Genomic DNA, 9,662 nt, shown 5'->3' with positions numbered 1-9,662 from the left:
TGTATCTATTCTGAGATTCTGTGTTTTTAATAACGACCTTGTCTGATAGTGTGGCATGTAGTCACTTGCTTAAAAATAACTCCTTGAATTGAACAAACAACATACTTCTTTAGTATCTGTGAGGCTTTCTCCATAGAAACTGTTTAGAATAAATCCAGAAAAGATATTTCAGTTTTTTTTTTTTTTTTTTTTTAGTAAACAGAGTTTATTTTTTATTATTACACCATAGGGGGTTTGCATTCAATGTTAGCAAATTTACAGCTTTTTATCGGAAATATTTTTACCTTGGTGATCCAAACCTGTGTGAAAACTGTAAGTAGTTCAAATCACATGTTCATTTAATGTCACCTTGGAGTTTTTTCCAACATGAGAATTTGATCCAACATTCATAATTTCACAGGATATGAATCTGGTAACCATGAAATGGTAAGCCAGAAACCGCGAGCAGTGAAGCGGGTGTGTGTCCACTTGGTCTTTGTATTCTTTATTCTGGAGAAACCCTAGTCCTCGCCCAAACAAGTCTTGTTTTACTTATATCTGTTCCTTTTTATAAAATTCCCATCTGTTTTAACTAGTCACTGTGTACAGCAAACTACCACATATGGTAACGAAAATCCTATCACTTAAGAGCAAATTTAATACTGATATTACAGTTTGTTTAATTGAAAAAGATGAATCACAAAACCACAAATTAAACACCTCTTGTGGGTGAAAAGTCTCATATACTTAAAGGAAGCTCATCATACAAAACTGTACTAAGCAGGGAAAAATAAGTATTCTATCATTTCCTGTAGAATGAGCCTGCTGCTGCTGCTGCTGCTGCTAAGTCGCTTCAGTCGTGTCTGACTCTGTGCGACCCCATGACGGCAGCCCACCAGGCTCCCCCGTCCCTGGGATTTTCCAGGCAAGAACACTGGAATGGGTTGCCATTTCCTTCTCCAATGCATGAAAGTCAAAAGTGAAAGTGAAGTCGCTCAGTCGTGTCTGACTCTTAGCGACCCCGTGGACTGCAGCCCACCAGGCTCCTCCATCCATGGGATTTTCCAGGCAAGAGTACTGGAGTTGGGGTGTCATCGCCTTCTCCTATATGGCACCTTTTTAAAACAAAGCTTGAAACAGTAACAGTTTTTAGTTGCAGTTTGCATTGCAATTTGTGTCACAAATAGGAATTCTAAAGGCTGAAAACAAATCTGGCTTTTCAAAAAGTTAGAAACATCACACATCACTTCTGAAAAGTAATGAAAACAGGATTTAAATATTATGCTTGTGGCATAGAGGGCTTCCCAGGTGGCTCAGTGATAAAGAATCTGCCTGCCAATGCAGGAGATGAAAGAGACACAGTATGATTCCTGGGTCAATTAGGAAATGGCAACCCGATCCACAATTCTTGCCTGGACAATTCCATGGACAGAGGAAGCTTGTGGGCTACAGTCCATGGGATCACAGAGTTGGACATGACTGAGTGACTGAGCACATACATGGCACAGAACAAGTATTAAATAACATTAAATATATTAAAATTTTGAGAAAAATCCTTGCCAATATTATGACAAGGCAAGTGTAGCCAAGTAAATGAGTTAATACACTTAAAAAACCTCTAGCAGTTCAGCATTTATCTTCATCATCATCATCATTTATAACTGCACTTATCTTTTGGACATCACTTGACTTTGGACATTATTTGACATTTTTTATCTACCACTGTGGTTCCAGGTACACTTTCAAATACTAGGAGTTTATGGTACTAGAACTGAAGGGATTGAAAGATTTTAAATAAGTCTAAGACAAACCAGAAGTAACCACAGTGCGATTATCAGAGCTATAGTGTTTAGAAGAGTATTCACGGTACTGCCTGTTTCTTTGTCACCGTTTATTGCCATGTCTGCTCAGATCTATTCACTTTTGACTGGTGAGACAAATACACTTCAATACCTGTGCAACCTCTCAACATCATTCTAGTCCTCTTCCCTCTCCTCCCATAGCTGGCTTGCCCCGCAGTATCACTTTGCATGAGTCTCTTGATTTACCATTTCATCCCACATACTTCACAGGATGATTACTCAGTGGGAATAGAGATACATTGTTCCCACTTATCATCATTTGATGAACATCTGGGAAGGCATCCAACATGCCACAAGACATTGATTTTAAAATATTGTGCTCAACAAGTTCTTGTGCAGCTAATTTATTGAATGGACTGAAGAGTATAAGTAGAAAACATTTTTATTCTTTCACACAGCTATCTTCAAACCTACTCAGTCATATTTTGCTTCCCTACACCTTGGCCATATCTCAGGAAGCTTCCATAGCTTTATGATTACTTTCAAGTGTTAGAACAGTTTCCTTTTCAATCCAATTTCACCCAATTTTTAACCTTCTCCTCTCCACTCGCACTGAAACCTGATTTGTGATTTCATGGCAGCTGGAAGCAGGGTTATGGCTTGATCTTTCACTTGTATCAGAAGAAAAAAAAAACAGCTCCCCCCTGGCAGAACCAACAACCCTTTTCAAAGCACCTTCTTACTCCATAAGACCCCTCGGCTCTACTTTTATCATCTCATGTAATACGGGCTAAGGTCATATGATCATTTTTAGTTACCCCGTTAGCAAATCCTACGGAAATATCAGTCCTGGCTTCAGAACAGGAGACCAGTTAAAATCCATTATTTTCAGTTTTGAACACTCTGCTGGAACTCTGGCCCAACAGAAGAGCCATATAATGCCCTAGGAGGAGAGAAGAATAAACATATAGTTTCTGTGGGTTCACTTAACCTAAAAATTAGTTTAGACTTTATTAAGAATAGATCTATAGCAATCAGAAACGGATCAATCACTCCAGAAGTCAAGAGAAGCTATTTCCCAGGTAATAGGAGAAATAGAGAAAGAAACCTCTCAAAGTTAATCTTTAGTGGCTCACTTATGCTGGGTTATTTCTCCAGAACCTTCTTCTTGCCTTTTCCATTTGTGTGGTGGTTTTAAAATGCGTCCACAAATTCTTTTGTAGTCCTCTCTGCAAGAGCTGGAACTTCATTCCCTCTTTTGCATATGGGCTAAATGTACTGATTTATGTCTAAGAAATAGAATACGGCAGAATTGATGCACTGTAACTAGGCCATAAAAGGCACTGAGGATCCTCCTTGTTCTTTCTCTTGGACCACTTGCTCTGAGGAAGGCCAGCTGTCATACTTTAAGGACTTTTAAGAATCCCATGAGGAAAGGGGACTTCTCAGGTGGCCCAGTGCTGGAGATGCAAGAGACGTGGGTTTAATCCCTGGATCAGGAAAATCCCTTGGAGTAGAAAATGGCAGTCCACTCCAGTATTCTTGCCTGGAAAATTCCATGGGCAGAGGTGTCGTGGGCTACAGTCCATGGGGTTACAAACAGGTGGACGTGACTGAGTAGCTAAGCGCGCGCATACACACACACACACACACACACACACACACACAAGGCAAGGAACAAAGGCTTCCTACAAAAAGCTACATGATGAGAGGTCTTAGAAGTGGACCCTCCAATAACAGTCAAATGATACTGACTGATTGCTAGAGGTCTGTTCTTCAGATGACCTGGTGAGCTGCAGACTCATGAGAAATGCTGCATTAGAACCTCAGCTAAGCTGCTCTCATATCTCTGACTCACAAAAACTGTGTTTTAATAAGTGTTTGTTGTTTTAAGTCACTAAGTTTTTGGGTAATTTGTTATGTAAGAATTGATAACTAATACCATATGATATTTAAAATATTCAAGTAAATTAAAAAACTCATATATTCTTTCCTGAGATATGCATGCCTTGTATGTCCAAAAGGTACCAATATTCAAAAGCACACCTTAATAATTTCGCCATATATAGGTGTATCAAATCGTCACATTGTTCACCTTAAACTTACACAACGTTATATACAAATTATAACTCCATAAAGCTGGAAAAAGTAGCACTTGACCCCAAGTCAGATGCTGTAACTTCTTTTGATATTAGTCTACTCAGTTACGCAAGTGTGATTTGTAATGCATAGATGGTTCAACCTCCTCTGCTCTCAGCAAAAGGAATTGTTCCAACAGGAGTTACTTAAAAGATATTAACAAGTTAACATAATGTGAATCTTTTTATTAGAAAATCATCTCAAGGTCAATAGCCACATGGGCCACTAGCAAATAATAAAGATCAGACTCCATTTTATAAAATTATTCCTCTGGTATTAATATTTTAAATTCAAAGATTACAAAGATTACAATTTATTCCTATTTGCTTAAGATCACTGTTAAAATTCAATCCATTTCAGTGAATTACCTTGTTTGGGAAGCATTATTCTTCTTAGTATGAATGAACGGTGTAAGATTAGGGTATGGGCCTCCGAGGAGGAAAAAAGAAGGAAAATGATTCAAAGACTGAGTGCTAAGGAGAATTTCATTGTCTTTCCAGACATTCTAAGAGTGGTCCTGCATGCTTTTAAGATCTGTGAAGTAGATGGCATTAGTTCCTCCAAAGGCAGAGACCAATTGTGTGTTTGTTATGGATAGCACAATACCATCCAATCAGTGGAATACTAAACCACAACAAAATCATCAGGCACCAAATAAAGTCAGACATCTATCCTAATTAATAGCTGTTAGACTTGGAACTGTCAACAATATCATGCAAAACTTCCTGGACATTTTCACTGGAGTCACCTAGAAACCACATCAACAATAAATAGCAAGACAAAAAATTTACCCAAGGAACAAAACCAGACTTGTGGAGTGTTGCTGGTGCTGAAACGAAGCTTGCAGCCACTCAGCAGAACACTGTTGTCTGTAATCAAGTGATGTGGCCGAAGCCTGCAGCTATTTGAGATGGTCAACCAATGTTGACTACAAACAATCAGGAGAAATAGGGCCACAGTGAAGAATTGAATCAAAAGACATCCACTTTCTATTGAAATCAAAAGCGAAGAACAGGCCATGCTAGGGATCAGAAATCACAGAGGCCTCAGAGTGCAGCTTTAGCAGTAAGCAGAAAGAGATTGTGGATACAATCTCCCTCAGATGTAGAGAATTTTAACCAAAAAATATAGTAAGCATCATGTTATATACACACATATACACATATAATCAACTGTACAGGCTGTGCCCTACTCCTATCAACAACCCGCCCAGAATATACACATGGAAGCTACCACTACCTCTGAGCCCACTTATGGAGCAATCTTTTCCATTTTCTATTAAGTTAGACCATATGAAATAGAGAACCCTTTTCCTGCATGTGTAAAACTGAAATGTTGTCCTAAAGCCCTCAGGAGTCTCAGTCTTTGACGTAAAGAACACTTGAGATCATAGGAAAACAAAGCATCATCATAAACCAATTTTTTTAAATGCTTAACTTAGATTCCAGTGAAACTGTTTAATGGGAAAACACTAAAAAGTCAGAAATATGAGGCATATATTACTTTGACACTCTAGATTTGTTTTAACCACAGATTGAAATTAGACATTATTTTAGAGTGGTAAAAAGCCATTAAAGTTGATTTTTGTCAAATTTTTATTCAGGCCACAGATGTTAGCATGACACTTGATTCTTTTGGTTTATGGGGAAAACTAGAACAGAATGTTCAAGTACAACTGATATATGGCCTATCTGCAATATTATTTCATTTTTTTTTAATGTGAGATATGATTTTGATAATTGAAAGGATTCCATAATAGAGAGACTGGCTTAGTAGGTTGACAGGAAGATCTATAAAATGGAGGTAAAGTTTTTTTTTTTTTTTTAATTATTGCATTATTTACTTATTGCAAAGGAACCTAAATTATATTCCCAACTTTCCATTACTTATCTAAGAATGCTGCTGCTAAGTCGCTTCAGTCGTGTCCGACTCTGTGTGACCCCATAGACGGCAGCCCACTGGGCTCCGCTGTCCCTGGGATTCTCCAGGCAAGAACACTGGAGTGGGTTGCCATTTCCTTCTCCAACTTATCTAAGAGTATTTCATATATTTTTAAGATTTTAGAGATAAATAGGGAGGATATGTGTTGTCTTATACATTGTATTTCATAAATACACAGTTAACTTTTTAAAATTGTGTATTTAATGTGGCAGCATGTTAAGCAAAATAATTTGTTTCCTGAATTCACAGGATCAAATATTTTCCCAATTCTAAATAATAGCATCCCCAAATAATTTTTCATCTAGATTCCAATATTATTTTATGAAAAGGAAAACAAATAGCATGTTAAACCACTTTATAAAGTAGACTTTGTCTTCAGATATCGTGCATAAACAAAGCCTTGTGACTTGACAGTACCAGGAATTAATTTGCTAGTAAGGCAAAAACCCTTCAATGTGTTGGCAACACTCTGCCTCTGGCCTTTTAACTTTTTAATTCCTTTTATTAATTATATTAATTCCTTCCACAATCACCCAAAAGACTCTTTGCTGCTGCTGCTGCTAAGTCACTTCAGTCATGTCTGACTCTGTGCGACCCCATAGACGGCAGTCCACAAGGCTCCCATACCCCTGGGATTCTCCAGGCAAGAATTCTGGAGTGGGTCACCATTTCCTTCTCCAATGCATGAAAGTGAAAAGTGAAAGTGAAGTCAGTCGTGTCTGACTCATAGCGACCCGACCCCATGGACTGCAGCCCACCAGTCTCCTCCGTCCATGGGATTTTCCAGGCAAGACTCTTTAGCCACTTCCATATGTCCAGCATCCTCAATCCACCTCCCTGAGACACGGGTATAAATTTATGTCAGAATAAGCATAGATACTTAACATTCCTCTTGGGCTACAGGGAGATCGGAAAATATCAAGTCATGGTAAATGACTTATGGTCCAGTATGGAAATACTGAGTATGATATGAATAAATGAGATAAGTCCAAAGATGATGAACTGCTGGGAGGCCGTCAAATTCACTGGATTCATCTATGATCATCAGAATAAAATGTATTTTTCCCAAAAGGAATCTTATTCTTCTATCTTTCAAAAGCATCACAGCCAAGTTAAAAAGACTAGATATCTCACAACAACCAAGAACTTGAGTTAAGACTCCTTCAAGATTGTCTATTATAAATTCTATCTATATAGATGAGGAAATTCAAGCTCAAACATTTGCCCTGGGTTCCTAGGGATTTTTACCAGCACTCTTTCTTTAAAAAAAAAAAAAATTACTTTTTATTATTAAATGGGTTTCCCTGGTGGCTCAGATGATAGAGAATCTGCCTCCAATGCAGGAGACCTGGGTTTGATCCCTGAATTGGGAAGATCCGCTGTAGAAGGGAATGGTTACCCACTCCAGTATTCTTGTCTGGAGAATTCCATGCACAGAGGAACCTGGTGGATGAGAGTGTACGGAGTCACAAAGAGTCGGGCATGAATGAGTGATGAACACACTAACACTATTCCATGCACAATCATACATGTATTTATATTCATTTAAACAATAATATTAGAAAAAATAAGCACCCATGTACGTCCCTCACTATGCGTGAAATAGAATATCACCAGTATAGATGTGTGGAGAAGGAAAAGGCTACCCACTCCAGTATTCTTGCCTAGAGAATCCTGTGGACAGAAGAGCCTGGTGGGCTGCTGTCCACAGGGTCGCACAGAGTCGGACACGACTGAAGCAACTTAGCATGGATACATGCATTGGAGAAGGAACTGGCAACCCACCCCTGTAGTCTTGCCTGGAGAATCCCAGGGACAGAGAAGCGTGGTGGGCTGCCATCTATCGGGTCGCACAGAGTCAGACATGACTGAAGCAACTTAGCAGCAGCAGCAGTATAGAAGTGAAGTCTCCAATTCCTTCTATGATGGGATCCCTTTCTCTCCATCACTGGTAAACTACTAGCCCAAATTTTTCTTTCTTTTCCTTTTAAAAAATTTTATCATTCATGATACACACATACCCATGGTTATTTTGGGTTTGGGGTTTTTCTTTTTTACTTTTTATTTAGTTTATTTTTTTTTATTTTTTTATTTTTTTTCATTTTTAGGAGTGACTGTATAGTCCCTGGAATTCTCCAGGCCAGAATACTGGAGTGGGTAGACTTTCCTTTCTCCGGGGGATCTTCCTAATTGAACCCAGGTCTTCCGCATAGCCTATCCCTTCTCCAGGGGATCTTCCCAACCCAGGAATCGAACCGGGGTCTCCTACACTGCAGGCGGATTCTTTACCAACAGAGCTATGAGTGAAGCCCTTATGAATGACAGGGAGTTTCTTTACTTGGAATGCAAAAAAGGTTATACTTCATGCAAGTCAGAGGCTGTGCTAATAAATGCTCATTACAAAGCTGTTCTGACAAGGAAGCTGGGGAACTTCTCAGGGCTATCCACCGCGTCCCAAATCTGAGTTGGTAGGAAGTGTAAATCTGAAAAAAATCCGTGTGTCCAACAAACTGCAACCTCAAGAGCTCTCATCCGGGGAAATCAAAAAGTGAACATTCTTCTGGTCTCCTACTCCTCCATTAAGTACATGGGAATGATTTAGGCAATGAAATTCATGACGAGGTGCAGAATGATGCTGGCACAGAGAAAATCAGCAAAGCCTCCCTTCAGCGAGATACCAAGGAAATTCATTTTGCTCTGTGGGTTGGTCTGTATTCTCATATTAACCTCTAAAATGAAGCTCCCCACACAAGAGATGAAGCTCAAGAGGAAAGAACTGAAGGGGAAGGTCCCCATGAGGACACAATAACCAAACTGCAGTGTCCTGGTCAGCAGTATATAGGGAGACATGCATCCAACCACTTGAGACACAGAGAAAGAGAACCCAAGGACTCCTCTGAGAACTGTGAGGTGACCGACATGACTACACCCTCAATATTCCAGCCCATGCACCCTGAGCTTCCAGCAGACCCAAGGAGACGTAACTACATTCACTATTATTTAATTTTACTCATTTTGTCATTTACATAAATGGTGTCATTTCATATGCATTCACCCGTCACATTTTTTGCTTGGTGTTGCATTATTTTGACAAATATGTTGATGTGTGTAGTTACAGTTAATTCATTTTCATTGTTTCAAGCCATTCTGTTGTGTGTGTGTGATAAGTAACTTCAGTCATGTCCCACTCTGTGCAACCCTATGGATGGTAGCCTGATAGGCTCCTCTGTCCATGGGATTCTCCATGTAACGATACTGGAGTTGTTATCATGCCCTTCTCCAGGGGATCTTCGACCCAGGGATTGAACCCATGTCTCTTATGTCTCCTGCATCGGCAAGCATGTTCTTTATCTCTAGTGCCACCTGGGAGCCCCATTCTGTTGTATGTATATACAGAAATTTGTTTTTTCACCTCTTCAATTGATGGACATTAAATTGTGTCCTAGTTTTCACTCTTAGGAGCAATGCTAACCTGAATGGTCTCATACGTGACCTCTGGCAGAAACATCCAATGGCATCTCTAGGGAACATACCCTGGGAAAGGAATTTATGGGCCAGCAGGTGTGTACATTTTCAACTTTATAAGGTATTGCTGAACTGGCTCCCAAAGGAGCTACATCAATTTGTCTAACCATTCTTCCTTCTTGATAGCATTATCAATTATCCAGGGGTCCTTATGAGAGAAAAGAAGGACATTGGAGGAGAGTCAGAGAAGATGTAATGATGCAGTTCCTTGGCAGATCAAGGAATTAGGCAGCTGCTAGAAACTGGGAAAGACAAGGAAACAGTTCCCCCCTAGAG

The 9,662-nt window shown here is 39.5% G+C and overlaps 1 pseudogene; it reads right to left on the bottom strand.

The window, feature by feature from the left end:
• Nucleotides 1–8,459: 8,459 nt before the first annotated feature.
• On the bottom strand, nt 8,460–8,809 carry LOC101906854 (dolichyl-diphosphooligosaccharide--protein glycosyltransferase subunit DAD1-like; annotated as a pseudogene).
• Nucleotides 8,810–9,662: the final 853 nt, after the last annotated feature.

This window comes from Bos taurus, chromosome 9, assembly GCF_002263795.3.
Source record: "Bos taurus isolate L1 Dominette 01449 registration number 42190680 breed Hereford chromosome 9, ARS-UCD2.0, whole genome shotgun sequence".
Taxonomy (NCBI): domain Eukaryota; kingdom Metazoa; phylum Chordata; class Mammalia; order Artiodactyla; family Bovidae; genus Bos; species Bos taurus.
This window is presented reverse-complemented; position numbering and strand designations above follow the sequence as displayed.